A 7281-nucleotide genomic window follows, 5' to 3' on the forward strand; every position below is an offset into this window, starting at 1 on the left:
ATACTTACCTGGCAGGAGTGATTCCATGATCACGAAGTTGGTTTCCCCAGCGCCAGGTTTATTTGTTGCACTCCGGATGGGCTGACCCGTGCGGTTTCCCAAAATGCAGTGAACTCGCCTGCATAGTTTGTGGTAGTGGGGGACTGCGTTCGTGCTCTCACCTAATACAGTTTCGAAAAGTGGAATCGATTATGTCGTAGTTTTTGGTTTTTCTACACGGTCTTTTACACTGACTACTGGTGTTAAATCCGTGCTGAAAGACTGTCTCTAATAAAATAATTCAAATAAATCTAATTAATTCAAATGAAGCTGTTTCTGAATAGCGGCAGGAAATATGGACTTCTCATACAGCAGTTCTGTCATGAAAAAACTCTTAACAAGATCATTTCTCTCGAAATTTCGAAACGAACCAAAAAATCTTTTCCAATAAGGAAGATCGTGCTATACTAAAGTTTGCCCAATACACCAAAGAACTCAGAAAAAGACTGAAATGTGCAAAAATATTCGTAATTCTTTTCCTGGTAGCCAAAAATTGAAAATTAAGAGGATGTCCTTCCATTGGAAGGCACAGAAAAGGAGTATGTTGAATTTTATTATGAATTTTAGGGGGGAAAAAAGAGGCAGACTGCAGTAAAGACTCATGGATTCACAGGCAAGCCTCTTTGTCATTTTTCCTTTGAATATAGAAATGGTCATGTTCGTTGAAGTTTATATAAAATTATATATTTATATAGTTTATATAAAATCACACCCTTTTTTTACAAAAGGATCAGGGAGAAAAACAAAACAAGATTATGATGACGGGAAGAACATAATCATGCTTGTGAATTGGAAAAACCTATAAAACAAGAGGGTAGCAATATGAATTAGAAATCAGTGTTAAGACTTAACTAGAATTAGGAATCTAACAAGTTGTTAAAAGAAGTATTTAAAATAATATTTACATTGTTAAAATGAGCTGGAGCAGAATTTGATGTGACTGGGAATCTAAAAGAGTGGCATTCATGAAGGAAAACAGGGTTGTAAGAGATAAGGAAACTATTATGCTTAAAGGCATGATACAGAATGAAATAATAGAGATAGGAACTAGATTTTTAAAAAATGATGTTAGTTGTGTCAAATGACTCGGCACTTTTCTTTTTATTCAACAAGAAGACTTTTCAGAACATGGTCTTAATTCCAAGAGACTCATGATGGAAAATGCTATCCACATTTAGAGAAAGAACTATAGTGTCTGAATGCAGATCGAAGCATACTATTTTCTCTTTTTTTTTTTTGGTTGTTTTTTCTTTCTCATTTTTACCTTTTGGCTTTAATTCTTTACAACATGACTAATATGGAAATATGTTTAATATGATTGTACATGTATAGCCTATATGAGATTGCACACCATCTTGGGGAGAGGGAGAAAATTTAGAACTCAAAGTGAATGTTGAAAACTAAAAACAAATTTTAAAAATTAAAAAAAAAATGACATGGTCATTTTTGGGAGGGGATGTATCAAAAGTTTTCTGTTAGTTTTCCTCTTGGTGACAGCTATTCAGATAGTCCTCATTTATTTAAATAAAATTTTTTAAAAACACCAGTAATTTTTGAGATATTTGCTTTGGTTTACTCAAAAAATGAACTTTATTTTCTGTGTAACTATTTTTTAAAAATATTGAAATATTAAATTGGCTGTGTACTTGTTAGAGTTAGAACCAAATCTTTTGATATATCAACTTTCCAAAGAATGCTAATTAGTGAGACAATTACAATCCACGTACTACTTAAGCATGTGATACTGTCAAAAGCAGTTATTATGCTTTTTATAGGAAATAGTGTTTTATTCAGGTGCTGTCAAAGATGTACATCATATCCTTGTTTCCATTTCCTTTTCTATTAGGATAACATCTTTCTTAAATAGGACTATTCCACTGGGGCAAAAGACTTATGCTTATGCTAATTAGAAAGTAATATTTTGGGCTCAGATTCTTAAAATCTGACCGATAGCTCACTAATGTTCAGATTTGTTAAGAGTCTAGCCAATATGGAGGATCTCTAATAAATGTTGTCTTGTCTTTGGCTGAAAGAAGGCTTGGGTTGAATTCATTCAGGCAGGACCCGCATGTTGTGATTTTGGGGTTCCAGCACCCCTAAACATCAACATTTTGGTGGCCCATATGGGGAAGCTGCCTAAACCCAAGTTCTTTTCCATACAAGACTAAAAGTTATATACGCCACCCCCTCTTTCTTGACCTGCAGTTGGGATCACTCTCCAAGCACCTAGGAAGGCTTGGAGATGTTTTTTGGTCAGACAGTTATGAGGCCTGACACTCTCAGGATCTTGGTCCATTGGTTTGGTTCGAGGCCACAGACCTGGGTACACCTTCCACAGCATAGAGGACAAGGAGGGACGCCCTATCCAGAACATATGCCCAATTCTGTCAATTCTCTTGGTGCTAGGGAATTGAGAAAACAGCAAGTGCTTTTTGGTTCCCTGAGGCTTACTTACTCCCTTCCCTCTACACCCTTGAATCCTCCTTCATGGAGGTTACAGGGAAAAGTCAGAACAGCTAAAAACATTTTAGCAGATTCTGAAGGTTTTATGATTGTTCATTAAGGAATTTTGAAACACCTCCTTACAACCCTGGTCACTCCCTTCTCCTACCCTTCAGTCAAGAGGTTATTAACCCCTCTCATAAGAGAGGAGAGTTTCACCCATTCCCCCCCCTTTGAAATTACCCTCCCCACTGTTGGGGGTGGGGGGCAGCACCGACAGCGTGGGCCCCACTGGCAATGGCCTTGGGCCCTAGGGCCCCTTTACTTGGAAGCATCACCCAGGTTCGGCACATCCTGCTCATTCCCCCTACCCCGACCCCCACCTCAACCCCCAGAACCCATGGGGAGAGAGAGAAGGGGGGTGGGTCAAGGTAAAGAAGCTAGCCTCCAAATTTGGGTAAGCACAATCTTTTAAAGTTGTAGTTTTAACTGTTAATGTTGAGGTGCTGATTCTCTGTAAAGTAATTTGGAAATGCATTTAACAAAATTAAAGTCACCGGATTGGTAATGGATTTGTTTCAAGTTTCAAATTGGTGAACTTTTTGTATCAGTTATGTCAAGCAACTTTTCATGATTTTGTTACTGCTAAAACAATCTGGCTATTGTTCGTTATTGTTCTAATGTGTAAACTTGCCAAAAAGCTTGTTTGGGTTATGGCTTGCTGAGAATTTGCAAGTATATAGAAATAATCTCTAAAGATTGGCTTTTTACACCAGGACAAATTTACATTTGAGATGTAAATTCTGGAAAAGTTTTTCCTAACTTGTGATTAGTGAAACTTGCTGTCTGAGGTAAAAGCTCATGGGACAGTAAATTATTTTATTTTCAGTTGTCTGATGGATCATAATGATCTATTAATAATCAATAATCCACCATCTCTGAGAAAAATGCCACAAGCTACTCAGAGAGAATGTGATACAGGGGAGAAGTCTGCTATTGGGAAAAGCTGAGAGGACAATTTTTACCTCAGTCTAAGATGGGATACTCCTGGCTCAGTTTCCCCATTATAGTCCTTTGAAAAAGAATATTACCCACTTGGCTATTCCTGAGACTGGCTATGATTTACTATTGCATGATTGGAAAACTGTGAATTATCTAAACCCAAACAGAGCTAGGGATGTTTTATCCTGTCATAAATCTTGTCCCTCTTTATCCTTGGGACAGCTAGGTGGGGAAGTGGATAGAGCATCGGCCCTGAAGTCAGGAGTATCTGAGTTCAAATGTGACCTCAGAACAAACACCTGACACTTACTAGCTGTGTGACCCTGGACAAGTCACTTAACCCTAATTGCCTAAAAAAAAATTTAAAAAATAGACTAATCCCTGTTTATTCTTTTATAGCAAATTTCTATAATCAGAGCAAGTGGTCAGTAAAAGATCAATGCAAGTGTGTGAGATCTTGCTGTTGTGACCTGAATATGTAGTCATTCAATACTCTCAAACAACTGAAATTAAATCAGAAACATCTTCAGTTTGGTTTGGGGAGGAGAATTTCAGTGATAATTCAAGTGAAAGTCAGTGTCTTAGCAAATTCAATTGTGTAACTATTGAACCCAGGGGTGGAAAACTTCTACCTGCAAAAGCATTACCTAAATTTTTTAAAAAGTAAAGAGATCAAATAATCCTGCAGGTCAAATGTAAATTATTTTAATGGGGCTGTTACACTTTTACTTCTCCCTCTATCTGGGCCCCGCAGTCTTTTCTGTTAGATTTGTGTCTTACAGACTACAGGCCATTCACCTACTGTTGGTAGCAAACAGCGGGTACCAGCCAATGTCCCCGCATTGTCCCCTGGATGCAGCCTGTACTCAGTTTCAGTCAACCTCCTCTTTGGGACCCCCTCAAGGCAAGGACAACTCTTTGCCCCTTGCCAGCAGGAAGCAGTTTCAGAAGGCAAGATGTTCACCCCTTACCCCAAAAGAATTTGTGTCCCATTTGTTTGAGGGGGGAATGATGGGGATGGGATCTGAACCCCTAAAAGGAAGACTATGTCTTTGGGATCTGGACCCCAAAAAAGAAAATTCTTGGACTTTCCCCAAACCTCTGGCGTTTGCCTGAGGCTGTAATCCATTGAACTAGCCTTTCATTGTGGCTAAACCCAATATCCCGATTCTGTATAGTTACCTCCCGATTGCCCCTGGCCACTTCCCACCTTTAATCCTATCTAGACTCCATTCTCCCCTGGCCACGTGGTCCAGGTCCCTGGCGTTCTGTTCACCCCAGCTTACTGGCCACTCCCATCCAGATCCTCCTGAGACCCCTCCTCCAGTCAACCCAGACTACTTGGCCATTCCCAGATCCCTCCCACAGTCTTTCTGTATATAAGATTCATCTTGTCTCCATTAAGGTGCCCAGATTCTTTAAGAGTCTAGCCTAGTGCTCAGATTCTTAAAATCTAGCCAATAGCTCACTAATAATTCAGATTTCCTTAACAGTCTGGTCAATAAAAAAATAATATTTGGCAGATATTTCTGAATATTCTATGACCCCTCGTTGTGAACCCCAAAAAAGTCAAAGGAACTAAGAAATAGGAAAAACAGATAATCTGAATGCAAAGAGAACTAAAGCTGCAAGATGCCTGTGTTTTCTTTTCAAAAAAATAAAAGTTGTAGTACAGTTATCCTTTCCACATCTCAAGGGTTAGAGGCTCAGTGCCCCACCCCCCATCTGGAAAATTTGTGTAAAACTTTTGGCCCTGTGCTAGAAAAAGTCTGAATTTTTATGGTACTGAAAGATAAAATCTGTTGATGTTATATAATAATATACATATATTTTATGCATTTCTGAGTTTTAAACTTTTTCTGTTTGTTGGCCTTTGTGTATCACTTTTGACTTCCACAAAATACCCCCAAAATTCCCATTTAATTTCTTACGCCAGCCCAAGATATACTGAAACCCCGATGGAGAAAGTCTGGATGTAGAAGTTCAGATAACTGTATTACATTTTGTTTGCCCAGAAGTTGGTCTAGTTTTGCAAAACTAAACCCAAATTCAGTGTTCTTTCTGCTTTAAGAGCATTAAGGTCTTTAATTTACCCACTACATCCCATTTTCACCCCAGTTGACGGTGTACCTCAACTGTTCTCCCATTTGGGTCTGTATAGACCCTAACAGAATTGCAAAGCCTTTTCTCAGGTGTCCCTTCCTCTATGATGATTTCCTAGAAAACCAAAGCCATATCAAGATCTGATTTTCAGTGGCTGTTCAATCATTTGCCTGCCTGTCATTAAAAGCATCAAGTATTTAACGTGGTAGTTACCATAATGCCTAGAATTCCAGATAAAATCTTTAATAAAGAGGTAAAAGGCCCAACCACTCAAAAAAGTTTTTTGAATTTTCTTACCTACTCTTCATATTCCATTTTGTATAATTATTTATGTGTGTGTGTGTGTTGGCAGCTCCATTTACATTATAAAGGTCTCAAAAGGCACAAATGTCTTATCTTTCTATTGTCCACCTCACCCATTATACATACTATTTGGTTCATACTTAATAACAATGTTTTGCTGCATTAAACAGAATTACAATATACTGTCAGATCCTGAAGATGTGCTGGTTGATTTTCCTACTCTATTTAAAAAAAAATTATTACATAGGATGGCTTACTGAGCCAGTCAGTCCCCCTGTCTCCCTCCCTACTTCCTACAGTGGTGGCTGGGATATGGGGAGTGAAATTCTTCCTTGTACTCTACCACCACCTTACTCCTACAGTTAAGGAAAGTTAAAGAAGCTGCTCCTACAATGCTGCTGAAGAGGGCCTAAGCCTAGGTCTCTGGGCCCTGGCTCTCTTCCAGCAAGATCAGTTTATAAAATTTTGCAGAGAGGGTGTTGGAGGATTTTGAGAAATATTGCCTCATAAAACAGAGAGAAGCAGTGAAGGATAAAACAATAGCTATCAAAGACCCAACCAGGACCAAAGTTGAAGAAAGATTCTCCAGAGATGGTGAGGACTTTTAGAACTCCTGTCTGCAGATGACAATAGCTGGTCCAACCCCTGGAATTTCACAGAACCTCCTAGACAAGATCTATTACCTTTCCAAAGAGTTTGGTCTATGGGCAGCTAGGTGGCGCAATTGGATAGAGCACTGGCCCTTCAGTCAGGAGGACCTGAGTTCATAATCCAGCCTCAGACCCAAACACTTGACACGCATTAGCCATGTGACCCTGGACAAGTCACTTAACTCCAAATGCCTCACCAAAACAAAACAGAACAAAACAAAACAAACCTAGAATATTATTTTAGGGCAGCTAGGTGGCACAGTGGATAAAGCACCGGGCCTAAAGTCAGGAGGACTTGAGTTCAAATCCTGCCTCAGACCAAACACTCAACACTTACTAGCTGTGTGACCCTGGGTAAGTTACTTAACCCCAATTGCCTTTAAAAAAAAAAAAAAGAGTTTGGTCTAATCATATGCAAAACCAAGTTGATAAAAAACATCTATTTCCAGATGATAGAATCTAGAAATTAGATTAGATAGCCAGCATGTAATATTTGTCTGTCAATGTACAGGGTTTCTGTCCCAAAAATATTAGCTTAAAACTCAACTTGGACTTTTGGGACAACTTATGAGAGTACCCTTGAGATTAATATGTCTGTTTTCTGAGTTACCTTACGTGGCATGTACACTGCATACAGAATAAGCCTGTTTGCTGAAAAGAGCCAATTAGGAGGCTTCAGTGAACCAGTCTTTTTTTTTTTTTTTTAAATGAGCCAAAGTCTTGCTCATTCCCAGATGCCTTT

At 38.8% G+C, this 7281-nt stretch overlaps 1 non-coding gene across 1 annotated transcript; it reads left to right on the top strand.

Annotated features, from left to right (window-relative positions):
- LOC114037800 lies at positions 1 to 164 on the top strand. The gene has a single exon (XR_003568507.1). It is a non-coding gene; the product is annotated as a U1 spliceosomal RNA (small nuclear RNA).
- The last annotated feature ends 7117 nt before the right edge of the window (positions 165 to 7281 follow it).

The sequence above is a fragment of the Vombatus ursinus genome, unplaced genomic scaffold, assembly GCF_900497805.2.
Source record: "Vombatus ursinus unplaced genomic scaffold, bare-nosed wombat genome assembly UNPS02010548.1, whole genome shotgun sequence".
Taxonomy (NCBI): domain Eukaryota; kingdom Metazoa; phylum Chordata; class Mammalia; order Diprotodontia; family Vombatidae; genus Vombatus; species Vombatus ursinus.